The sequence below is a fragment of the Hyperolius riggenbachi genome, chromosome 6, assembly GCF_040937935.1.
Source record: "Hyperolius riggenbachi isolate aHypRig1 chromosome 6, aHypRig1.pri, whole genome shotgun sequence".
Lineage (NCBI taxonomy): Eukaryota > Metazoa > Chordata > Amphibia > Anura > Hyperoliidae > Hyperolius > Hyperolius riggenbachi.
Genome location: NC_090651.1, coordinates 104,461,776 through 104,489,313, shown reverse-complemented (window position 1 = coordinate 104,489,313; position 27,538 = coordinate 104,461,776). Strand labels below are relative to the sequence as shown.

The 27,538-nt window shown below is 43.8% G+C and overlaps 1 long non-coding RNA gene across 1 annotated transcript in view; it reads left to right on the top strand.

Annotated features, from left to right (window-relative positions):
• The first annotated feature begins 2,066 nt into the window (after positions 1 to 2,066).
• The window catches only part of LOC137522516 (uncharacterized), a 42,104-nt gene continuing 16,632 nt past the window's right edge, over positions 2,067 to 27,538 (top strand). The window contains exons 1-2 of the long non-coding RNA XR_011022312.1: positions 2,067 to 2,156; positions 22,147 to 22,334. This is a non-coding gene — a long non-coding RNA (uncharacterized lncRNA). The remainder of the gene's footprint in view (positions 2,157 to 22,146; positions 22,335 to 27,538) is intronic.

Below are 27,538 nucleotides of genomic sequence, written 5' to 3'. Positions count from 1 at the left end.
ACATTTTCTGATTTTTTCTCTGAAGAGTTTGCAAACCTTTCATTTCTAACAGTTTAACTAAATAGGAATGTAGAAACAGTTCAAGAGAGTCAATCAACATGAACAAGAAAATAGATTTTGCAACGAGAAAACGAGAGAGAACACGAGAGCCCAATGTAGTGCAGTCTGTACTGGATTGATGAGGGTGATGAGAGGCAAGTATATAAAGTAATACTGACAAACATGGGTTACCACTAAGGCAACCACTGTAAATACAGGTGGGGAGATTAGACCTGTTCCCACTCAGGATTAAGAAATCGCTCTCTGTAGATCTGGAAACAAGGGGTTAACAACCTTCCACCATGGGGGGACTCGAACAATGTAAAAAATGAACAGAGGCGCCAAAAGGATAAAAGTAGCTAAAAAAAAGACGGGTTTGGCTGGTGGCAGTGGTGGACTTACCTTCTCCAAGCAGACAGAAAAACAGATTGATAATATATCAACAAGCAAATGTATTCATATATACACTCCAAAGGGTCATCGCAACGCGTTTCGCGGGTGTGGCTTCATCAGGCAATAGGGGATGGAGCATATAGCAACAAGTGTCTATGTCTCAGCCTAGCACCTCTGTGAGAAAATAGATTACCCACAGCACCTTCTGATCTGCATTGCAATGAAATAAAAGATAATGAACAGCAAATAATTAGTAAAAAAAAAATGGCACTGAATACACAGTAGTTTGCCCATTGTTCTTGGATAAAGTTACTTGTGGAAGGAAAGGTTGCAAGAAATGTTTGAATAAGTAGGTGTATGTATAAATAGATGCGCCTTTTAAATGTTACTTCAGGTAAAGTTGAGCAATGGCAAAACATGCATGTTTATTTTTTGCTTTTTATTCTTTTGATTAGTTTTAGGCAGTGTGAATTCTTCAGCTATTTGAATTGTGTTATCATGAAAGGATGTTACAATACAATACAATACAATAACATTTGTAAAGCGCTTTCCTCCCATAGGACTCAAAGCGCATAGTTGTGTCTCAGATTAATACAAGGTTCCAGGCTGGGTTGTGTTACAGAGGAGATAGTCAGATGTTCATGAATGCCAGACTGAATAGGTAGGTTTTCAGTTTAGACTTAAAGGCTTCCAGGGATGGAGCTGTCCTGATTGGGTGTGGCAGGGAGTTCCAAAGTGTAGGGGCAGCATGACAAAAGGCTCTGTCTCCAAAGGTTTTGAGGTGGACTCTGGGGGTGACCATGGTGTTGCGTCCTTTTGATCTAAGATTGTGGGGGGTGTGATGCAGTTGCAACAAGTCCTTCAGGTATCCAGGGCCCAGATTGTGCAAGGATTTGAATGTCAGTAAGCCAATCTTAAACAGAATTCTCCATTTTATCGGTAGCCAGTGAAGTGAGCTCAGGGTTGGTGTTATGTGGCAATGGCGGGGTTGGCTCGTTAACAGCCTTGCGGCGGCATTCTGTACTAATTGCAGGCGGCGTAAGTCTTTCTTATGCAGGCCTGTGTAGAGGGCGTTGCAGTAGTCTAACCTTGATGTGACGAAGGCATGGACTAGGGTTGGAAGATCCTCTGAAGGAATTAGGTGTTTAATCTTTGCAATATTCCTTAGATGAAAGAAGGAATGTTTCACAACAGCTGAGATTTGATTCCTGAAGCTTAATTTCCTATCAATCAGTACTCCCAGGCTGCGCACACAGTCTGAGTTTTTCAGGTCTGAGTTCCCTATCCTTAGCGGTGTTGGTTGAGACTGGGGCTGCTTTGCTGTTGAGCCCTGGCCCTCGATAACAAGTACCTCAGTTTTGTCAGCATTAAGTTTTAGCCAATTCATATTCATCCACTCCTGAAGCTCAGCTAAGCATGAGTTTATTTGCGGAGTAGGGTCTGTGATGCCAGGTTTGAATGACAAATATAGCTGGGTGTCATCAGCATAGCAATGATATGTCAGGCCATGTTTTTGTTGAGATACATAGACCGGAAATAGGCCTGCAGGATTAGTCACTTTAGAAAAAGAGGTTTTAAAAACTATTTAGGGGAACCAGTAATTCAGGTAACTGCAAAATTTGCCTACAACGGTCGACCTGTACTGCAGGAAGAGAAATATTCAATGCCTGCGAAATTCCTCGAACCTCAACACCAGATTTGGTATTGATATCTCTGGAAAAAAAGTAGGTTGCTGTGATCATATGGATTCCACAATTCATGTCTATTCCGTGTATAAATGGGTCTGCGGGGATTACATTGAGGAAGGGTTCTAGGGCAGTGATGGGAAACCTTCTAGAAGCCGAATGCCCAAACTGTGACCCACTTACCATATTTTTTTGGCATGCAAGACGCTTCAGACTATTAGACGCACCAGGTTTAGAGGGCAAAAATCAGGGGGGGGGGGAAATATACAAAACCTGGTGCTTCCATGGTCCAGGAGCATCTTGTAGATGTTCTCCCCAATTATTGTGTCCCCCTTGTACTTCATGTGTCCCCCAGTGTCTTCCATGTCTCCTCCGCTCCCCCCATGTCGTCTTCTGCTCTCCCTAAATAAATGAAAGCAGCTGCAATACGACTCACTCAATGCATTGGAGCCCGCGGCGATCAGAGACCTCTTCTATCTCTCAAATTTCCCCTAGTGCCGGCTTTTGCTGATGAAGTGATCAGCAGAAGCCAGTACTAGGGGAGCAGTGAGGGACAGGAGGGGTCTCTGATCACCACAGTTTCCGATGGTTTAGGTGAGCCATGCTGCCGCTTCTTTAATTTATTCAGGGGAGCGGAGGACAACACGGGGGCACAGGGGGGGGGGGGAGCAGAGAAGACATGGGGACAATACTGGGAATCCCCGACATCCTGGTGGCTCAGCTGTTTGTATTGGCAGGTGTTCCTGTACTTGGACTATGAGACACAATGACTTTTTCTCCCCAATTGCTAACATGGCAATTTATACTGGATACTGCATCACTCATTCCCACAAATAAAATGTAACAATTACCCCACATTATAAATGCATCAATCACCTCACATATGACATGCAGTAATTACTCCACCCTGGCAGCCAGTTCCTCCTCCTTAATATAAATTACGGCGGGGCGGATGCGCGTGCACACTGACTGACGGCGGTGGACGCGTGAAGAGACCTAGAGCCCATTTTTAAATGGACTTAGGTCAACTAGTGTGTGATATAATCCAGTAAGCACATTGAGGTTGGCATGCAACTTGGTCCCAGTGTTCAATATTGGACCACTTTGTTTTTGAGATTAACACCCCTGGCTTAAAGCAGGAGGATCAGCAATACTATGCCAGGAAAAAAACACATATACAAGTAGATAAATACTGTATTGTACTGTCCATGTTTTGAATTTAGTGAATTTTATATAGTAAATGAAGAGAATTGTGTTCCTGGCAGGGGCCATATCTTTTTCCCATAGTGTGAAGCTAAATCCTGATGTCATTTCCTCCCTTAAGTTTTTTTATTTTCTCATCCAATCTGCTGTGCCATCTCTGGCTTGCATGTAATCACCTGTGAGCACAGGATCATGTTGCAGTCTCAGCCTGTGACTGAAGTGTGCTCAGACCAATCAGTAAGAAGCAGGAATGTGGAAGGGAAGATGACAAGCTTTCTCCTTGGCGATGGCATAGAATAGAGGCTGGGTGACTGATAGATAACTACAGCAGAGACAGGTCTGAATAGATTGGAGAGCTTGCAATGCAGGGTGAGGTTCCTGGCAGCATTACAAACACATTGCAATGTTAAATGGAATTTGATTTTGTGGCTGACAATCCGGCTTTAAAGCAAAAAAAAAAGGTTCATTTTTTTATTTTCTCTCTCTTTTTTGGCAATACAATTACACTAGACTGTATTACAGGATTTTCCAGTAAGTTAGCCTGGTGGGGAAGACTTGATTCTAGGTGGAGGACCAAACAGAAATTAAAGAGAGCTGCGGGTGCCTTACCTAAAGTGGACTTTTGAGCTGGAGTTGCTGTCCAATTTGGAACAGCATGTGCATGAAGGCTGGATTGAGGACTTTGTTCATGTCCATAGTCAGCTAATGAGAGGGGCTAAGACAGAAAGAGGCCTGGAGCATAAGTGGGTTTCATACCTATTGACTGGTAACCATTCTATACATAAAGAATATATCTTTTAATGCAAACCCTGAGTATAGACCGAGCTATAGTTGATCTGAACTGCTTTGGACACAAAGGTTGATGCTGGATTATTCCTTTATTACAAGGAAGTTAAACTGCAGGATATAAGAACACTTTCTCTCTGGCTGTGACTGGTTTGAGGGAGTCATAGAGAGGAACCAGAGAGGCCTATGGGAGAAAGCTAGTTTATGGGAACACCAGTATAACCTGAATGTTCAGAGACTATTTGCTGCATTGAATTATGCTTACTTTGGAGCTGTAAATATTACAATTTATACCTATATGTGCCTGCAGATTGGATTTATTGAAATCCCTCCACCCAGCTATATGTCAGGAGATAAAGTTCGCTCTTTTGCAACTACTAACCAGGGACCACCATTTCATGTCTGATCGAAACTGTGTGAGAAGTGCAATTAGAGTTTTAAAACAAAGCCACAACAACAAGGACCCAGGAAAAAATTCTGTATTTGTTTTCATTTGCTCTATACGCATTGCTGTGCGCATTTGAGCATCTCGTGTAGTGTGCAGTATGCAAGGACATAAGTTGTGCATAGACTGCACTGACATTCCCACTTATGCACTGCTGCTGCATTCATTTTTGTCAGTGCTGTTCCATTCAGTGTCATAGGGCTTGATTCACAAAACATGAGTTATCACGCCTAAAAGCTTTGCACGTGCAAACGTGCACGCAAGCCATTTTGCGCGTGTGTTGGGCGGGCAAAGTTTTAGCGCTCGCGAGTTAACTTTTATCGCGCGTACGGCATTATGCCGTACGCGCGATTAGTGCACTTTGCACGTGATAACTACGGCGCTTCGCTAGTTAACCTATTGGAGTGTATGTTTAGCACGTCCATGCTAAGCTGGTTTGCACGCGATGTAATGCGCGCAAAACTTTACACGCGCAAACTTATTCACAACAATTACAGCACCCTGATACTGCGCTCATATGCTGAGTCAGATGTTATATAGGTCACCTCTAAAAAATGTTTTATATAAAAGATAATGAATCAAACATTCATCAAACATTCATATTACATGTGCTAAATTCTAAGTAAAAAACACAATAGCAGGCAGTAACCACATGTATAATGTCCTTGCTCATATAATAATTATCATGTAGGAGCGCTCTTCCTAGATGCGTGCAACCATCAAAATAAAGTTCTTCAGTAAAAATGGTTAAGCGCTCTTCTCTGCCTGTTCCTTCTTAGACACAGCAAATATGTCATATAATGAAAAAGCCCCCCCTTCGGGGAGAGACTCACCAGACTTCTAGGCCTCCAAGGCCAATGCTCGCATTCGGGGTATTGGCCACCCCGCAGCCTCTCTGGCAGTCCTCTCTTGGCTATTCCCAGTCTGTGTAAGCAAAAAGCGGATTCCACATCGCGTAAAAGCGTACCAGTTTATTTTTAAAATTTTTTAAAACAGATCAGTGGTGTATAACCACTCATTGGGTCAGAAAACTTCATCAAAAATGAAAAAACACAGCCAGCCCCTTGTTTTACAAGCTACCTGATTCCAGGTACAGGGGTATGCAGAGATGAGATGCACTAAGCTGGTGACAAGGCGCACGCCTCTGTCATTTAGCGTCCCTCTCCGCAATAGCTTACTGGCTAGTGCTCTAAAAGATACCGAGCCTGCTGCACACAGACAATCCCGCCGCGTCCAGCGAGCGTCGTGCGCTGTGACGTCACTCCGTGGCTCCGCCCAACGTTTTGTTGCCCTAGCAACTCCTCAGGGGCTACGGAGGCACGGAGAGTGACGCCCTTTATCCTCTATTCTGCGAGCTATGCACCTGCGTTCCATAATCAAGCTCATAGCTAGATCCTATTCCGAACTGATTGGAGGCCTAGGATCCGCCCCCCCCCCCTCGCTCTGTGCAATAATGCAGCAAGTCTATAGGCTGCTGGGAATTTGAATTCCTCCTATCTCACTGTTTCTATGCAGATTCTTAGCTTCATGCAGCAACCCCTGCATACCCTTTACATGATATTATGCAGCAACCCTTGCATACCCTTAGCATGGTGTCATATTTACCTATTAGCTAATACTGCAGCAGGTCTATAGGCTGCTGGGATTTGAATTCCTCCTATCTCACTGTTTCTATGCAGATTCATAGCTTCATGCAGCAACCCCTGCATACCCTTTACATGATACAGCAACCCCTGCATACCCTTAGCATGATGTCTTAATTACCCATTAGCTAATAATGCAGCAAGTCTATAGGCTGCTGGGATTTGAATTCCTCCTATCTCACTGTTCCTATGCAGATTTATAGCTTCATGCAGCAACCCCTGCATACCCTTTACATGATTTTATACAGCAACCCCTGCATACCCTTAGCATGGTGTCATATTTAGAATTTTTGTGCGTGCACTAGCATACTCATAGGCTCCATGCCCTTTCCACATATCACTCTTCTTATCATAAGTGTTATATAACCCCATTCTCCATTCCTTTAGGTGATTCCCCTTTTCCTCACATACCCCCCACCACCCATCCTAATAGCAGTCCTCCCCAGCTGACCAATGTTACCCATTAGCTATAAAACAGTTTAAATCTATATCTACATTATGACCCACAGGAACCAACGTGTTCATTTTATGTATCCATTCAGTTTCTAGCTGAGATATCCTCCTTTCTCGATTACACCCCCTCCAGTTAGGGACTAGTTTTTCAATCCCACATATTTTTAGGGTTTTGATATCACAGTTGTGTTTTTCACCCACGTGTTTGGACAAGTTGTGCTTCAAAAAACCTTTAGCAGAATTACATATGTGTTCACCCCACCTTTTATGTAGGGCCCTGGTGGTACGCCCTACATATTGCTGACCACATCCACAAGTGATTAGGTATACAGCATACTTTGTTCGACACGTGATGAACCCTTTAATTTTGTAGGTCCTTCCAGTACTAGAGGATTGCACCTCTTTACATCTAGATGTTAGTCCTTCCTCACAGGCTCTACAGCTTCTGCAAGGATAGAACCCATCCTCCTGCCAGGGGTTAAGGGGCCTACCCGGGGGGTTGACACAGCTCGGGGCCAAGTGATTCTTCAAATTTGGGGCCTTACGGTACAAGAATTTTGGTCTATCAGGGATCACTTTTTTCAGAGTGGGGTCCTGCTTCAATATACCCCAGTTCTTGTTGATCACACCCTCAACTTTTCTAAACTGTTTATTGAAATCTGTAAGAAAACCAAAATCCATTCCATCTCTGTTCTGCGATCTTTTAGTAAAAGTACTTGCCCGTTCTATTTCCGCCACCTCTCTTCTGGTTGCCTCTATTTCACCCTTCCTATACCCCTTATCCAGAAATCGCTGGGCCAGCCTACTGGATTGTTGGTGGTATTCTTGTACCGTGGAGCAGTTCCTTCGAATCCGCAGGAACTGACTCCTAGGTACGGCCCTAAGCCACTGGGGATGGTGGCAGCTTCCCACTGGGATGTAACCATTCCGGTCCGCATCCTTAAAGTGAGTTCTGGTCCAGAGGTCACTACCATCTTTTGTGATCTCCAGATCCAGAAACACCACCATATCTCTACTGCACACAGCATTCAGTTCAATGTTAAGGTCGTTCTGGTTAAGTGTCTGTATATACTCCATAAAATCTGATTCAGTGCCCTCCCAGAATAGCAGCAGGTCATCAATGTACCTGGACCATTTTACTATTTTTGACGACTAAGTCCTCTCTAGTACCTCCTCTTCCCACACGGCCATGAAGAGATTCGCGAAGCTGGGGGCATACCCTGCCCCCATCGCGCATCCTCGCTGCTGCAGGTAATAGTCCCCCTCATGCCAGAAATAGTTATGTTTTAAAGCATATTCTAGTAGCTTCAAAATAAACTCACATTGCTCCGTCTTTCATACTTGTTCTAGCTAGGTATTTCTTCACTGCCATCAGTCCTGGTCCGTGCGGTATACATGTATACAGTGAGGACACATCGGCCGTTCCCAGCAACGTGTCCCCAGAAATCTTCAGTCCCCCAAGCACCTGTAATGTGTGCTTGGTGTCCCTCAATAGGTGAGGTATTAGTTTAACAGCCATTTGCAGCATATCGTCAAGATATTGTCCAAGTCGATGTGTGATTGACCCCATCCCACTAATTATGGGGCGTCCGGGTGGGTGTGTAGGATTCTTGTGTACTTTTGGGGTGTAGTAGATAACCGGGATCCTTGGTGCCGATGGCAACAAGTATTCATATTCTTTATCTTTAAGTAGTCCCTCTCTTAGTCCACTTTTTAGTAGCTCTCTAAGTTCCTCAAAGAATCTCCTAGTGGGGTCCCCCCTGAGTTTTAAGTATGTGTTTTCATCTCCAACCAGTCTATTGAGTTCTGTAGCGTACTGATCCCTATTAAGGATCACCACGCCTCCCCCCTTGTCAGCAGGGCGTACCACCAGTTGCTTTTCTTTTAACAAGTCCTTAGCTATATTCTTCACTTTGACATCATTTCTGGGAACCCTAATCCCATTAAGATCATTGATCACCATATTTTTAAATGTTTCAATTGTACTTGCTGTGTCATAATCTGGGGGATTAAACACCGACCTATTCCTCAGATTGGTGTGTCTGTATTCCTCTGGGGGGTTAACTCTCGTGGTTGGACCCTCCTTCTTGAGGAAATATTTTTTAATATTCAGTTTTCTTGTAAATCTGTGTACATCTATGTAAGCATTACATTTGTTTAAATTACGAGATGGGGCATATTTCAATCCATGATCAATGATCCTAGTTTGTTCCTCTGTGAGTGCCACCCCACTAATATTAAAGATACCCTGTCCTATATTCTTTTTTCTCGCTTCTCGTCTCCCCCCTCGGCATCCTCTTCGGCTCTTCTCTTGTTTTTTCCCCTTGGTGTGTCCCCCTCTCCCTCCTCCAACCCACCCCGGTATCTGGGTCTCGGGTACCCCCAAGGGAAAGGGTCATCATCTTGTTCACCTATAGGTTCATACCTATTGTATGTAGGAATAGAGTATTCTGCAGGAGTTTGATTCGGCTGTTCCCCATAGTTGGGGTACCTGGGTTTGGGCTTGTATGGTCTAGGGTAATTGTATCCTGGTTGTGCTGGCCTGTTATACCCGGGATTCCCATATCTGGGGTAGTAAGGTCTCAGTGGGGCCTCTCCACCCTGGGGCCTAGGCTGCCTAGGTTTCCTATTCGGGGTCCCCATCCGGGGCCTTCCCTGCCCTCTAGGTATATACACAGGGCCACCTCTCCCCCCATCTGGGATCACGGGCGGATTTACAATCGGCCTTTTTGGAATGGCTCCTTCTCTGGGTACCATGTTAGGCATAGGGTTAAGGTTAGGCTGCCTTTCAGGGCCAGGAACCTCCCTCTCCTTTCTCATCTGCCACCTATAGGCCAGGTGATTTTTGAAGAGCTCACAATCCTGTGCGAACTTCCTCTGTTTCTCTATAATCAATGCTTTCTCATTCTTTTTAAGAGAGTCGTGGAGCCCTTTTGATTTATCCTTGAACTCCTCAGTGTTTTTAAAAGGCTCCAAGGCTGTCCTAATCTCCTCTATTTCACCACCAATCCTATTAAGGCGTTTGTTTTTACGTTTAATCATGATCTCAATTGCCCCCAACCCACATTTATTAGCATATTCTTCCCATTCAGCATCATTCTCTGCATTACTTTCACCGTCATTTAATTCAAGTTCCCATCTAATAGTTTTAGGCACTATGCCCTTCTTGTGGTATCTATTTAGAGTAGCAATATCCCACCAAGTGGTCAATTCTTTTCCCATGGCGTTTTGTAATTTCTTAAAACTTTGGTCTAAAACACCTCTGGACTCAGTTTCCTTGCCAAAAATGGCATCTAAATCTATATCCCTATGGGATCTAAATTCAAATATCTCCATACTTGTAGTATATGTGCAGCTGTATCACAACAAATAAAATATTCACAACAATTACAGCACCCTGATACTGCGCTCATATGCTGAGTCAGATGTTATATAGGTCACCTCTAAAAAATGTTTTATATAAAAGATAATGAATCAAACATTCATCAAACATTCATATTACATGTGCTAAATTCTAAGTAAAAAACACAATAGCAGGCAGTAACCACATGTATAATGTCCTTGCTCATATAATAATTATCATGTAGGAGTGCTCTTCCTAGATGCGTGCAACCATCAAAATAAAGTTCTTCAGTAAAAATTGTTAAGCGCTCTTCTCTGCCTGTTCCTTCTTAGACACAGCAAATATGTCATATAATGAAAAAGTCCCCCCTTCGGGAGAGACTCACCAGACTTCTAGGCCTCCAAGGCCAATGCTCGCATTCGGGGTATTGGCCACCCCGCAGCCTCTCTGGCAGTCCTCTCTTGGCTATTCCCAGTCTGTGTAAGCAAAGAGCGGATTCCACATCGCGTAAAAGCGTACCAGTTTATTTTTAAAAAATTTAAAAACAGATCAGTGGTGTATAACCACTCATTGGGTCAGAAAACTTCATCAAAAATGAAAAAACACAGCCAGCCCCTTGTTTTACAAGCTACCTGATTCCAGGTACAGGGGTATGCAGAGATGAGATGCACTAAGCTGGTGACAAGGCGCACGCCTCTGTCATTTAGCGTCCCTCTCCGCAATAGCTTACTGGCTAGTGCTCTAAAAGATACCGAGCCTGCTGCACACAGACAATCCCGCCGCTTCATTTATTTATTTTGATGGTTGCACGCATCTAGGAAGAGCGCTCCTACATGATAATTATTATATGAGCAAGGACATTATACATGTGGTTACTGCCTGCTATTGTGTTTTTTACTTAGAATTTAGCACATGTAATATGAATGTTTGATGAATGTTTGATTCATTATCTTTTATATAAAACATTTTTTAGAGGTGACCTATATAACATCTGACTCAGCATATGAGCGCAGTATCAGGGTGCTGTAATTGTTGTGAATATTTTATTTGTTGTGATACAGCTGCACATATACTACAAGTATGGAGATATTTGAATTTAGATCCCATAGGGATATAGATTTAGATGCCATTTTTGGCAAGGAAACTGAGTCCAGAGGTGTTTTAGACCAAAGTTTTAAGAAATTACAAAACGCCATGGGAAAAGAATTGACCACTTGGTGGGATATTGCTACTCTAAATAGATACCACAAGAAGGGCATAGTGCCTAAAACTATTAGATGGGAACTTGAATTAAATGACGGTGAAAGTAATGCAGAGAATGATGCTGAATGGGAAGAATATGCTAATAAATGTGGGTTGGGGGCAATTGAGATCATGATTAAACGTAAAAACAAACGCCTTAATAGGATTGGTGGTGAAATAGAGGAGATTAGGACAGCCTTGGAGCCTTTTAAAAACACTGAGGAGTTCAAGGATAAATCAAAAGGGCTCCACGACTCTCTTAAAAAGAATGAGAAAGCATTGATTATAGAGAAACAGAGAAAGTTCGCACAGGATTGTGAGCTCTTCAAAAATCACCTGGCCTATAGGTGGCAGATGAGAAAGGAGAGGGAGGTTCCTGGCCCTGAAAGGCAGCCTAACCTTAACCCTATGCCTAACATGGTACCCAGAGAAGGAGCCATTCCAAAAAGGCCGATTGTAAATCCGCCCGTGATCCCAGATGGGGGGAGAGGTGGCCCTGTGTATATACCTAGAGGGCAGGGAAGGCCCCGGATGGGGACCCCGAATAGAAAACCTAGGCAGCCTAGGCCCCAGGGTGGAGAGGCCCCACTGAGACCTTACTACCCCAGATATGGGAATCCCGGGTATAACAGGCCAGCACAACCAGGATACAATTACCCTAGACCATACAAGCCCCAAACCCAGGTACCCCAACTATGGGGAACAGCCGAATCAAACTCCTGCAGAATACTCTATTCCTACATACAATAGGTATGAACCTATAGGTGAACAAGATGATGACCCTTTCCCTTGGGGGTACCCGAGACCCAGATACCGGGGTGGGTTGGAGGAGGGAGAGGGGGACACACCAAGGGGAAAAAACAAGAGAAGAGCCGAAGAGGATGCCGAGGGGGGAGACGAGAAGCGAGAAAAAAGAATATAGGACAGGGTATCTTTAATATTAGTGGGGTGGCACTCACAGAGGAACAAACTAGGATCATTGATCATGGATTGAAATATGCCCCATCTCGTAATTTAAACAAATGTAATGCTTACATAGATGTACACAGATTTACAAGAAAACTGAATATTAAAAAATATTTCCTCAAGAAGGAGGGTCCAACCACGAGAGTTAACCCCCCAGAGGAATACAGACACACCAATCTGAGGAATAGGTCGGTGTTTAATCCCCCAGATTATGACACAGCAAGTACAATTGAAACATTTAAAAATATGGTGATCAATGATCTTAATGGGATTAGGGTTCCCAGAAATCATGTCAAAGTGAAGAATATAGCTAAGGACTTGTTAAAAGAAAAGCAACTGGTGGTACGCCCTGCTGACAAGGGGGGAGGCGTGGTGATCCTTAATAGGGATCAGTACGCTACAGAACTCAATAGACTGGTTGGAGATGAAAACACATACTTAAAACTCAGGGGGGACCCCACTAGGAGATTCTTTGAGGAACTTAGAGAGCTACTAAAAAGTGGACTAAGAGAGGGACTACTTAAAGATAAAGAATATGAATACTTGTTGCCATCGGCACCAAGGATCCCGGTTATCTACTATACCCCAAAAGTACACAAGAATCCTACACACCCACCCGGACGCCCCATAATTAGTGGGATGGGGTCAATCACACATCGACTTGGACAATATCTTGACGATATGCTGCAAATGGCTGTTAAACTAATACCTCACCTATTGAGGGACACCAAGCACACATTACAGGTGCTTGGGGGACTGAAGATTTCTGGGGACACGTTGCTGGGAACGGCCCAGGACTGATGGCAGTGAAGAAATACCTAGCTAGAACAAGTATGAAAGACGGAGCAATGTGAGTTTATTTTGAAGCTACTAGAATATGCTTTAAAACATAACTATTTCTGGCATGAGGGGGACTATTACCTGCAGCAGCGAGGATGCGCGATGGGGGCAGGGTATGCCCCCAGCTTCGCGAATCTCTTCATGGCCGTGTGGGAAGAGGAGGTACTAGAGAGGACTGAGTCGTCAAAAATAGTAAAATGGTCCAGGTACATTGATGACCTGCTGCTATTCTGGGAGGGCACTGAATCAGATTTTATGGAGTATATACAGACACTTAACCAGAACGACCTTAACATTGAACTGAATGCTGTGTGCAGTAGAGATATGGTGGTGTTTCTGGATCTGGAGATCACAAAAGATGGTAGTGACCTCTGGACCAGAACTCACTTTAAGGATGCGGACCGGAATGGTTACATCCCAGTGGGAAGCTGCCACCATCCCCAGTGGCTTAGGGCCGTACCTAGGAGTCAGTTCCTGCGGATTCGAAGGAACTGCTCCACGGTACAAGAATACCACCAACAATCCAGTAGGCTGGCCCAGCGATTTCTGGATAAGGGGTATAGGAAGGGTGAAATAGAGGCAACCAGAAGAGAGGTGGCGGAAATAGAACGGGCAAGTACTTTTACTAAAAGATCGCAGAACAGAGATGGAATGGATTTTGGTTTTCTTACAGATTTCAATAAACAGTTTAGAAAAGTTGAGGGTGTGATCAACAAGAACTGGGGTATATTGAAGCAGGACCCCACTCTGAAAAAAGTGATCCCTGATAGACCAAAATTCTTGTACCGTAAGGCCCCAAATTTGAAGAATCACTTGGCCCCGAGCTGTGTCAACCCCCCGGGTAGGCCCCTTAACCCCTGGCAGGAGGATGGGTTCTATCCTTGCAGAAGCTGTAGAGCCTGTGAGGAAGGACTAACATCTAGATGTAAAGAGGTGCAATCCTCTAGTACTGGAAGGACCTACAAAATTAAAGGGTTCATCACGTGTCGAACAAAGTATGCTGTATACCTAATCACTTGTGGATGTGGTCAGCAATATGTAGGGCGTACCACCAGGGCCCTACATAAAAGGTGGGGTGAACACATATGTAATTCTGCTAAAGGTTTTTTGAAGCACAACTTGTCCAAACACGTGGGTGAAAAACACAACTGTGATATCAAAACCCTAAAAATATGTGGGATTGAAAAACTAGTCCCTAACTGGAGGGGGTGTAATCGAGAAAGGAGGATATCTCAGCTAGAAACTGAATGGATACATAAAATGAACACGTTGGTTCCTGTGGGTCATAATGTAGATATAGATTTAAACTGTTTTATAGCTAATGGGTAACATTGGTCAGCTTTGGAGGACTGCTATTAGGATGGGTGGTGGGGGGTATGTGAGGAAAAGGGGAATCACCTAAAGGAATGGAGAATGGGGTTATATAACACTTATGATAAGAAGAGTGATATGTGGAAAGGGCATGGAGCCTATGAGTATGCTAGTGCACGCACAAAAATTCTAAATATGACACCATGCTAAGGGTATGCAGGGGTTGCTGTATAAAATCATGTAAAGGGTATGCAGGGGTTGCTGCATGAAGCTATAAATCTGCATAGGAACAGTGAGATAGGAGGAATTCAAATCCCAGCAGCCTATAGACTTGCTGCATTATTAGCTAATGGGTAATTAAGACATCATGCTAAGGGTATGCAGGGGTTGCTGTATCATGTAAAGGGTATGCAGGGGTTGCTGCATGAAGCTATGAATCTGCATAGAAACAGTGAGATAGGAGGAATTCAAATCCCAGCAGCCTATAGACCTGCTGCAGTATTAGCTAATAGGTAAATATGACACCATGCTAAGGGTATGCAAGGGTTGCTGCATAATATCATGTAAAGGGTATGCAGGGGTTGCTGCATGAAGCTAAGAATCTGCATAGAAACAGTGAGATAGGAGGAATTCAAATTCCCAGCAGCCTATAGACTTGCTGCATTATTGCACAGAGTGAGGGGGGGGCGGATCCTAGGCCTCCAATCAGTTCGGAATAGGATCTAGCTATGAGCTTGATTATGGAACGCAGGTGCATAGCTCGCAGAATAGAGGATAAAAGACGTCACTCTCCGTGCCTCCGTAGCCCCTGAGGAGTTGCTAGGGCAACGAAACGTTGGGCGGAGCCACGGAGTGACGTCACAGCGCACGACGCTCGCTGGACGCGGCGGGATTGTCTGTGTGCAGCAGGCTCGGTATCTTTTAGAGCACTAGCCAGTAAGCTATTGCGGAGAGGGACGCTAAATGACAGAGGCGTGCGCCTTGTCACCAGCTTAGTGCATCTCATCTCTGCATACCCCTGTACCTGGAATCAGGTAGCTTGTAAAACAAGGGGCTGGCTGTGTTTTTTCATTTTTGATGAAGTTTTCTGACCCAATGAGTGGTTATACACCACTGATCTGTTTTAAAAAATTTTAAAAATAAACTGGTACGCTTTTACGCGATGTGGAATCCGCTTTTTGCTTACACAGACTGGGAATAGCCAAGAGAGGACTGCCAGAGAGGCTGCGGGGTGGCCAATACCCCGAATGCGAGCATTGGCCTTGGAGGCCTAGAAGTCTGGTGAGTCTCTCCCCGAAGGGGGGGCTTTTTCATTATATGACATATTTGCTGTGTCTAAGAAGGAACAGGCAGAGAAGAGCGCTTAACCATTTTTACTGAAGAACGCGCAAACTTATGACTTCACACGAGGTCATTAGTTTGCGTGCGTAAAGCTTTATGCGCATGATAACACGTGCAAAGCTGCTTTTCACGGGCGTGCTAAGTGTAAGCACGCTTTTGTGAATCAAGCCCCTAGAATGGGATATTGAACACCTATGATTATATGGCCTATGTACTGATAGCCAATTTCAAGCTGGTACAGTCTGGCTCAAAAAGCAGCTTTCATGACTTCCTTGTATGAGCACAGAAGTTACAAAGGAATTACATGAATTCCCTTAAAGACTGACGTAATTATGATGGCCAATCAAAATAAATAAATTAATAAATAAATAAATAAATAACACTGTTGCCTTCCTTCCTTTCCTGCAGGTGGGGTTCTGTATCATTTGTCCTCCCGCATCACTAGGGGTGTGGCCTGAGCTGCCACTCACCCTCTTTCCTGCTTTTGCCATATAGAAGGAGATGTGGCCCAAGTCTCCAATCACCCTCCCCCTAGCACCACTTTCTTGGAGGGGGCACACCCTGGATTACACCTTACCCTGTAGTCTGCACTGCCGTACCTTATGTAGGTCCACTGTAGGAATGGAGCATGCTTTGGACTACCAGGCTACAGGGAGGTTCAGGAGGGAATGTGGCAGTCTGCAGCATGGAACACCCTAATCCAATGTGACTGCAGGATCCAGTAGGAAAAAAACACATTTCTGTGATTGTTTATTACAGAACTATTTATATGATTTGAGCAGTGGGGGGAATAGGTGGCACTTCCTATGATCATTCTTACCAAATATGTAACTGGACATTTATCTAGAGTTCAGCTTTAAAGAGGAACTGCAGTGAAAATAGCATAATGAATAAAATTGCTTATTTTTTACATTATTCATTTATAGATCTTTAAATCTTTCCTCTCCCTGATTTACCTTCTGAAACGTATCACTGGTGGTGACCTCTTTAGTTCTGCCAGGTGATCTGTATGGAATGTTCGTCACTGAGAGTTCTATGCACAGAGGGAGATACTACTTGCTTGGCAGTTGGAAAAAGCTGTTATTTCCCACAATGCAACAAGGTTCACAGACAGCAAAACCTTGGTCATGACATCACGCTGTGGGAGGGGTTACACCAGAATATCAGCCCCACAGACCCCCTGGTGATCTATTTGAGAAAAGGTAAAGATATCTGGTGGGAAAGGGGATATCAGCTACTGATTGGAATGAAGTTCAATCTTTGGTTAAAGTACCTCTTTAAGTCTTATATTTGTAGATTTACGCTTGGTTCCTCTATAAATACAAAACGTATAAACCATTGTATAGCTCCCACCTAACAATGAGCTCCTTGCAGGTAAAATTGAATAAACTCAGCCTTTGGCACCATCACGTCTTTTCCACATGGGCCTTCTAGCCCCAAATAAAGTCACTTACATGGTCGGATCTTCAGCTAAGGACGAAGTATTCCAGAGCTGGCATGATGTATATTCAGCAATCCAGATTTGATAACCACTAACGACTTGTAATCTTTCAAGATCCCCCACACTCCTTTGTCTCCCATCCGCAAATACACTTCTATTTGATAAAATATAATTTAACTGAGAAAAAAATACTATGATTAACGCATAAAAGACCATTAAGTGTATCATTACGCGGATTGTTTTACATTAACACACCAATTTCTTTAAACCCAGAAATAATACCTCCTGAAACTTTAATTATTGAAATGAGAAGAAAGAAAAGAGACATGTTATCTTCTCTGACAAAGATTAAAATCAATTTAATTGCTTCTCGGTTTCTTGACGTGCTTGGCGCTGTGAGTCAAACAACCAAAAAAAAGAGAATTAATACCGCAGCTGTTAATCAAGTGACACGCAGACGCCAAGTGACACGCAGACGCCAAGGCCTCTCGATGTAAAGCGAGGGCGCTCCCGACGCCTTTATTTGTATACATACCGTTTTTTTTTATGTTTTGTGCGCTCAGATAGAACTGTGCTTAATTTCCGCCGCCTGGAGAACGGTTGGTTGGAGTATAGCCTGGAGAAACAAGACTTTTCATTGTCAAGTACCTAGTAAAATTCTCTTGTCAAATCGGAGACTCGTTCCAAATTAAATTTGCCCTAAGGTGCCTGATTCCACAATCTATGGTGTGAAATTATGAAGCAGAACAGGGGAAGGAAGAGAAAAAAGAACACCACCCAGGCAAGATTGATGTTTTCTCTGTGCACTCAGCATAACAATATATTTCCACCGCGCAGACACCAGCAGCATCTAGAGGTCAAAATTCAACTAGATCACTAAAATTAGAAATTGTATTAAAAAGATGAGGAGCCAGTCGAAATAAATCATACCTGCTTTATCAGATACTGCGGGAGATGCATGTTGCATTCACCATGTGCTTTTCACAGCTTTATCACCGTTTGGGTTTTTTGTTTGTTGTTTTTTTTTTTTTAAAACCGACGGATTGTGAGCCAATGCCAACATTGTGGATTTATGGGAATGCGAAGAGAAATTTCTCCATAGACTTATTGATTAGACGCTGATGTAGTCAGGGAGGCTTTTTTTTTTAGACGTCAGGAGCAATAATTTAGGCCTGCTGTTTTCTTGTCTGGCATAAATGGCCTGTCACCCCCATATAATAAATCTGCTGGAAAATTTTGTTTTCTAACAGACATAATTGGCTACTCCCAGTGCCCATTATTACTATACATAGTATGTTAAGAAAATAAATGGATTATGGAGGCCTTTAGACTTGCAGGAGCTATTGATTCTGCAGACATTGGGCTTAATTCAAAGACATTAGAGATAACATGCATTATCAAAAAATAACATGCCTTATCAGAGTTAACATTATTAAAATTAAAAAGCCTTATGAAAGTAGCATATCGAGCGCTACGGAATTATGTCTGCTAATTGGCAATGACGAGAGCTCCACTAGTCTTGCCCTGTGCCCCTGCGGGTTCCTAGCACTCGCTATGCTACTCTGATCCTGAACATAGTCTACAGCATCTTCACAGTGACCTGACCATTGTTATCACTTTAGGAAGGATGTGGAATTCATGCCATCCAACTCCTGTCTTCACTCACATCATCCTCTTTATGCATGTTGTCTTACTCCAAGCTGTACAGTGTATAGGCTCGAAAGCCTACTACCAATTAAGCATATTAGGTGATGTGCATCTCTGTAATGAGAAGGGGTGTGGTCTAATGACATTAACACCCTATATCAGGTGTGCATACTTATTAGGCAACTTCCTTTCCTTTGGCAATATGGGTCAAAAGAAGGACTTGACAGGCTCAGCAAAGTCAAAAATAGTGAGATATCTTGCAAAGGGATGCAGCACTCTTAAAATTGCAAAGCTTCTGAAGCGTGATCATCGAACAATCAAGCGTTTCATTCAAAATAGTCAACAGGGTCGCAAGAAGCGTGTGGAAAAACCAAGGCGCAAAATAACTGCCCATGAACTGAGAAAAGTCAAGCGTGCAGCTGCCAAGATACCACTTGCCACCAGTTTGGCCATATTTCAGAGCTGCAACATCACTGGAGTGCCTAAAAGCACAAGGTGTGCAATACTCAGTGACATGGCCAATGTAAGAAAGGCTGAAAGACGACCACCACTGAACATGACACACAAGCTGAAACGTCAAGACTGGGCCAAGAAATATCTCAAGACTGATTTTTCTAAGGTTTTATGGACTGATGAAATGAGAGTGAGTCGTGATGGGCCAGATGGATGGGCCCGTGGCTGGATTGGTAAAGGGCAGAGAGCTCCAGTCCGACTCAGACGCCAGCAAGGTGGAGTACTGGTTTGGGCTGGTATCATCAAAGATGAGCTTGTGGGGCCTTTTCGGGTTGAGGATGGAGTCAAGCTCAACTCCCAGTCCTACTGCCAGTTTCTGGAAGACACCTTCTTCAAGCAGTGGTACAGGAAGAAGTCTGCATCCTTCAAGAAAAACATGATTTTCATGCAGGACAATGCTCCATCACACGCGTCCAAGTACTCCACAGCGTGGCTGGCAAGAAAGGGTATAAAAGAAGAAAAACTAATGAGATGGCCTCCTTGTTCACCAGATCTGAACCCCATTGAGAACCTGTGGTCCATCATAAAATGTGAGATTTACAAGGAGGGAAAACAGTACACCTCTCTGAACAGTGTCTGGGAGGCTGTGGTTGCTGCTGCATGCAATGTTGATGGTGAACAGATCAAAACACTGACAAAATACATGGATGGCAGGCTTTTGAGTGTCCTTGCAAAGAAAGGTGGCTATATTGGTCACTGATTTGTTTTTGTTTTGTTTTTGAATGTCAGAAATGTATATTTGTGAATGTTGAGATGTTAAATTGGTTTCACTGATAAAATAAATAATTGAAATGGGTATATATTTGTTTTTTGTTAAGTTGCCTAATAATTATGCACAGTAATAGTCACCTGCACACACAGATATCCCCCTAAAATAGCTACAAATAAAAACAAACTAAAAACTACTTTCAAAAATATTCAGCTTTGATATTAATGAGTTTTTTTGGGTTCATTGAGAACATGGTTGTTGTTAAATGATAAAATTATTTCTCAAAAATACAACTTGCCTAATAATTCTGCACTCCCTGTATATATATATATATATATATATATATATAGATAGATAGATATATATATATATATATATATATATATATATATATATATATATATATATATATATATATATATATATATATATATATGTATATATATATATATAGATATATATATTATACTGTATATAGAGGCAGTGGTGGCTTTCAGAAATGTGAACATGAATGTTATTGGTGTGCAGTGCAGGAAGTTGTAGGAGGACAGTGCCAATATCTCACCACTAAGGCTATCCAGCAAGATGGTGGGGTCAGGTGAGGTGGGTATGTCGTGCTTTGGAGGATTGTGGATTTACAGGTAGGTTAGTTAGGAAAGGAGGAGGTATGGTTTAACAAATTAGTGTACATCATTTTAAGCGAATTCTGATGTTCTGCAGCTGTGGCAGGGTGAGAGAAGAAACTGAGGGCAGAGGAAGAGGACATAGTGCAAACTGTAAAAGGACAGATTGGAGACTGAAAATGAGCTGAAAAAAAGTGTCTATCAGAGGGTGTCACAAACCACATACTGCCATTTCCTGCCTGCTGTAGGTAGTATTGACTTGGACTGCCCAGGACTTCCAGTAACCACCAGCAGGGGGCTGTATTCTGATTCTGGCAGCCCTGGACTTCCACAATCCACCAGCAGGTGGCCTTTCACTATCTTTACAAGGACTTGCAGTTCCCTGTTTGGCCTATGGATAGCTCCAAGTGAACTTTCAGAACAGTCAATCACCACCAGCTGCATCCTGTGTATGTTAATTCATGGCCTAGTTAAGACCTGCCTCTTCCTCCATTAAGTTGCCAGAACTTTGTTGTACTTGCAGACCTGAGTCTCTGGACATTTCCTAAACCCATTCCCTGATCTGTACCTGTTCTTAGTCTGTACCTGTGTTTGCTAACCTGGTGCCTAACCTGTTATCCTGTATTAACTTCGTCATTTACCTGCTCCCTTTGTACTGTACCTCATCTGCTAACCTGTTGCTGAACCCATTACTCTGTGCTAACTTTACTTATTGCTTGCTCCTTTGGTACCGTCGTGTGTGTGTGTGTGTGTGTGTGTGTGTGTGTGTGTGTGTGTGTGTGTGTGTGTGTGTGTGTGTGTGTGTGTGTGTGTGTGTGTGTGTGTGTGTGTGTGTGTGTGTGTGTGTGTGTTTGCGTGTGTGTGTGTTTGCGTGTGTGTGTGTGTGTGTGTGTGTGTGTGTGTGTGTGTGTGTGTGTGTGTCTGTGTGTGTGTGTGTGTGTGTGTGTGTCTGTGTGTGTGTGTGTGTGTGTGTGTGTGTGTGTGTGTGTGTGTGTGTGTGTATGTGTGCTGTATAAGGTTTTTTTTTATATATTTCCTGTATATATTGCTGTGTAAATAGTTAGATAGTAAGGGTATTGATTGTGTGTGTACACTGCATTTGCTTGGTTGCTTGGGGATTTCCTGTGTATAGAATGACTGCATGTGGTTTGCCTTTAATTTGTATTTATACTTGTATGCATGTTTTTTTGCACAATACTGCTTTGCAATAAACACTATTGCACAATATTGTCCTTATCTCACTGACAGTATCTGCAAACTGTGGTCATTCCCCGAGTACCTGTCTAGTAAGCGTTACAGAGAGGGAGTAAAAAATGGAGACCCCCTGAGCATAAAAATACCCTCCTGCCCCATCCACCACAGCCAACATATTTTATATGAAAAAAAATACAATACATTTTCACAAAAATCTCCTGTAAAGAAAAAGGCACACATTATTCACCTCTGAGGTAAAATTCCATTTGGTCTAAAGTTAGTAATTATAATAAGTTTAAGTTAATAATAAGTTCAATTCTTCTCTGCAGGTCTTATGGTGCTGCTGTGATGGTGATGTTATAGGAACATAAAGGGAGTGGCTTTGATTGGAATGGCCACTACCCTGTTTTCCATTCTCATGACAGAAAGCAGCGAAGACAGTAATCAGTGGACTCACGAGACACCTCAAAGCCACACATAGTAAGAAGAATTGGGACAAAAAGAGCCTTCTTCTGAGGCAAGTGTGTGCATTTTGCCCTAAATGTGATTTATTTATTTTTTTAATTTAAGCCTGAAGTTCTGTTTCAATATTGGTGAAATTGAAAAAGTGCTCAAACAGTTGCACCATGTGCAGTAGACCGAACTATGCCATCTCCCTGCTCAATAGGTGTTTGTGGTGGAGTGCATCACAAATCAGTAATTTAGCATATCGCCGCTAGAGACAGAAGAGAGGACTGTAACAATATACTGTACAGCTCACATAAAGCAGTCTTACATTATTTCTACAAGTTTCAGCTGTGTACCTCCTGCTACATGCTGTGGAATGTGGGACCTGGGACAGGTGGACTCATTGCTTGGGCGAAGAAAGCAGGATCAATAAGCAGATGGTTAGGAGAGGAGGGACTAACAACACTGAGAATGCCAGGAATTGTCCCCACCCCCAAACCCCAAGTCAATTGAGCCTAAGTGACGACTGCCATGGTAGACTGAATGGTCGCTGCCATGCTACAAATGATTACTTCTGTGCCACAGGACATTGAGTCACCACAGGGAATTGAGTGAGTGTCCATTCCTGTGTTCTCTTCCATGATCATCCCTAGTTCAGTGCTGCTTGTTTATGTGAATGAACAAAACTCCTTGTGTACCAGCAGTCTTTGGCCCCTTAAGGACTGCTGGTACCACAAAATCGGCGCCTCCCAATGAATCACCACACATACCCACCGCCCTTGCCAGTCACAATGCTCTCCCATTGCCACAAGCCTCTCTTTCTGCCGTCTCTATAACAGCAGAGCTCTGGGCGTCGGCCAGGAGCCGCTTTTATTGACTCCTGACTCTGTCCATCAATGTGAGCCAATGTGATTGGCTCAGGAGCCAATGAAAGCAGCTCCTTCCCGGCTCACAGTAGACATAGATTTCAACCGTTGTAGTCCACAAGACAAGACATTAAAGGGCACCTGAAGTGACATGTGGCATGGTGAGATAAACATGTGATTTTATAGCACCAATCCTACTTAGAACTTCACTGTACTCACTTTTTTTATTCATTACAAGGATATTCATTTGGAACATTCAGACCACAGCATAAGCTCTCCTAAACTAATCAGAAGCCATACATTTTTATGGTTGTGCAAACACCTATTATAGCAGGATAATGATTAAACGTTCTATAGGTCATTATTTCTCTGTGTGGGAGCATTAAAGAACAGCAAGATCATAAGTATGATGTTAGACATGTCTCAACTAAGATTTTCAGCTCTTAAACCCAGTAAAGTTCTATTTAGGGTGAGATCCACAAATACTAATCTCATAAGTTTATTTTCACTTCAGGTTTGCTTTGAGTAAAAGACTGAAGATCAGTTTTGTTGTGCAGGCCCATTCCTGTCACTTTTATATCATGGTTTGCTTGGATTCTGGAACTGAATCGATGGCTTCAATTCACTAAGCTTTATCAAATACTTTATCGAACGTTTGATAATTTACCTCATGAGAATTTTGAATTTACTAAGGTGTTATAGATGTATTGAATGTTTTATCGATAAAACATTCAATAAATCTATAACACCTTATTGAATTCAAAATTAGATTTTACTTATGTGGTAAATTATGAAACGTCCGATAAACGGTTCGATAAAGCTTGGTGAATTGAGGCTTATGTGGAGATTCCCAGTCCTCAGAGCGGGCTCTTCATTGAAATATGCCAGAATACACTGTCAGCATCTGGCCCAGTTTCAGAGAAGTACTGGGAGTGGCAAGTGGCCACATTAACCCTCTCTATGGATTCCCTTCTCTGATTTTCTATCAGTATACATGACCCACTTATTTCCTATTAAGCTTGCAGAGTGTCCACTTAGTCCACCTCCCTAAAGTATTCCTAAGACAAAATGAATAAAATCATTTATACTTACCTGGGGCTACCTCTAGAACAATGTACTCAGTGGGCTCCCTCGCTGTTCTCCCATACAGATCCGTTCTTCAGCAATCTTCTTTGTTAGCAAGCCTTTAGCCACACCAGTCAGGCTGCACTGTGCATGCGTGATCTGGCACGCTCCTGTCGCCGGGAGCATTCTGTGCCTGCGCAGTACTACCTGCCAGCTATCACTTTCAACCTAACCCTCTTCTCACACTAACTCACCCTCTACCTGTAGCCAATATCTGTGCCACAGTCACTGCTGCTAAAGTGTTCCTTTAGCCGATATCTGTACCGCCTTCTGCCGCTGTTTTTTCGCTACTAATTTTCATTTTTAGTATGCGCCCCAGGCGTCCAAATTATACAGTGGGTGCCCAAATGGCGTGAATTAAAATTGCAGTCTATGTGATGCCCAAATGACCTGCTTCATCTGTAAACCAGCACTGGACCACTAAAGATTGAGATATCTACAATCATAAGTGCAGTGTTTCCTATATGATGATGATGATGATGATGTAATCCATTCAGTCGTATCCGACTCTTGGTGATTCTATAGGTTAGCTCTCTCCATGCTGTTTCCTATCTGGATGTATATAAATGTGCAAAGCATTTCTTTCCGTGATCCTACTTGCAAACACAGTCACAGAGGAAAAGACTACTGCAGTGTGATGTTTCTATGTGGACATGGCAAATTGGCAGAGAAACTATTAGTCACTCAGGGCCAGATTCACCATAAGGCACTGTAGGCTCATGCCTACAGTCGCCGTATGATAGAAAGGAGGGAGGCACCCCATCTCGAGTGCCTCCCTCCTTCCCTATGCAGAGTCCCAAGTGGAGTATAAATGAGAGGCTACTCACCCAGCTCTCTGCATTCCACTGACGAGATCTCACTTCAGTCAGGGGCTACCTAATACCCGGAGGCACCTCTAGCTACTTAGTATTAGGTAGCCAGAGGCAGGGGTCGAGTCCTGCGTGAACGTGGGGGGACGGCGTCCACTCACTTTTTTTGGAGAGTGGACGCCGTCCCCCCTAGCACCCTGGAATAGAGCAGCGCAGCAGAGAGGAGCATTGTGCGCAGCGTGGGGAAGGACGGACGTTTCCCCCCCCCCCTTCCCTCACCTTGGGGCTCCTCTCCGTGGCATAAAGAATGCGGCAGCGGTGGCTGGCGGCGGTGACTGGCAGCGGCATCAGTGGGCGGGACTTACCTCCTCCAGTGTTCCGGGTTGACTCTGTTCGTGCAGCTACTCTGGTCTTCACTAGACCAGAGTAGCTGCACGAACAGCGTCCACTTGCCGGAACGCTGGAGGAGGTAAGTCCCGCCCACTGATGCCGCTGCCAGTCACCACCGCCAGCCACCGCCGCTACATTCTTTATGGAGGGGAGAGCCATGGAGAGGAGCCCCAAGGTGAGGGGGGGGGGAACGTCCGCCCTTCCCCACGCTGCGCACAATGCTCCTCTCTGCTGCGCTGCTCCCCTCCAGCTGGGGGGACACCTATACACCTGACCTGGCTACATATACTGGGCACATATACACCTGGCTACATATACTGGGGCCACTATACACCTGGCTACATATACTGGGGCCACTATACACCTGGCTACATATACTGGGGCCACTATACACCTGGCTACATATACTGGGGCCACTATACACCTGGCTACATATACTGGGGCCACTATACACCTGGCTACATATACTGGGGCCACTATACACCTGGCTACATACACTGGGCACATATACACCTGGCTACATATACTGGGCACATATACACCTGGCTACATATACTGGGCACATATACACCTGGCTACATATACTGGGCACATATACACCTGGCTACATATACTGGGGCCACTATACACCTGGCTACATATACTGGGCACATATACCCCTGGCTACATATACTGGGCACATATACTGGGCACAAATACACCTGGCTACATATACTGGGGCCACTATACACCTGGCTACATATACTGGGCACATATACCCCTGGCTACATATACTGGGCACATATACTGGGCACATATACACCTGGCTACATATACTGGGGCCACTATACACCTGGCTACATATACTGGGCACATATACCCCTGGCTACATATACTGGGCACATATACTGGGCACATATACACCTGGCTACATATACTGGGCACATATACACCTGGCTACATATACTGGGGACACCTATACACCTGGCTATACTGGGGACACCTATACACCTGGCTATACTGGGGGCACCTATACACCTGGCTATACTGGGGACACCTGAACACCTGGTTACATATACTGGGGACACCTGGCTATACTGGGGACACCTATAGACCTGGCTACCTATTCTGGTAACATCTCTACATCTGGCCACCTATTCTGGGGACAACTATACACATGGCTACTTATACTGGGGACACCTATAGACCTGGCTAGCTATACTGGGGGTACCTATTTTGTGAGAACTGCTGTCAGATCTGTATTTTTGGGGAACCGCTGATGCCAGATTACGTGTATTTTGGGGAACCGCTGCCAGATTGTGTATGTTGGGGGACCACTACTGCCAGATTACATGTATTTTTAGTGTTACGTGTATTTTGGATGATCCACTGCCAGGTTTCGCGTATTTTGGGGAACTGCTTCCAGATTATGTGTATGTTGGGGGAACTGCTGCTGCCAGATTGTCTATTTTGGGGGAACCACTGCCATATTATCTGTATTTTGGAGGAACCTCTGCCAGATTATGTGTATTTTTGGTGAAATGCTGTCAGATTACATCTACTTTTGGGGGATACACTACGATAGAGCTCAAACTTCCCCTGGCAGACCTTTTATACCACTGCTAAGGCCATGTATATTTGGCCCCACCCATGACCACGCCCACGCTATGCTTGACCACGACCATTTTTGGGCGCGGCGCAGAGGTTTTTAGGGTGAGTGCGCTCACTTCTTTTTCCAGGACTAGACCCCTGGCCAGAGGTACACTCAGTATTAAGGGACATCTGTGGCTACCTAGTAGTAGAAGTAAGGGAGAAGTGACAGTGGGAACAGCCAGCACACTTGCGGTGCAGTTCGTCGAGGGTTTGTAGATCTGTGGAGGGCGAAGTGTAGGGTGCCAGAACATCTGTGCCAATGGGTTCTTGTGATGTAAATCCAGGCCTGCTCCCTAGACTTGCTGTCTGATGACATCCTGCTCTGTCTCCTGTCCAGCTGGTAAAATAAAGTGTTAATAACGTGGAGACTCTGACCAGCAGACATGGAATTTATTCTCTGTAGTGGAAGATAATATAAAAATACTTTCTCTTTTAATTATATTTCATCATCA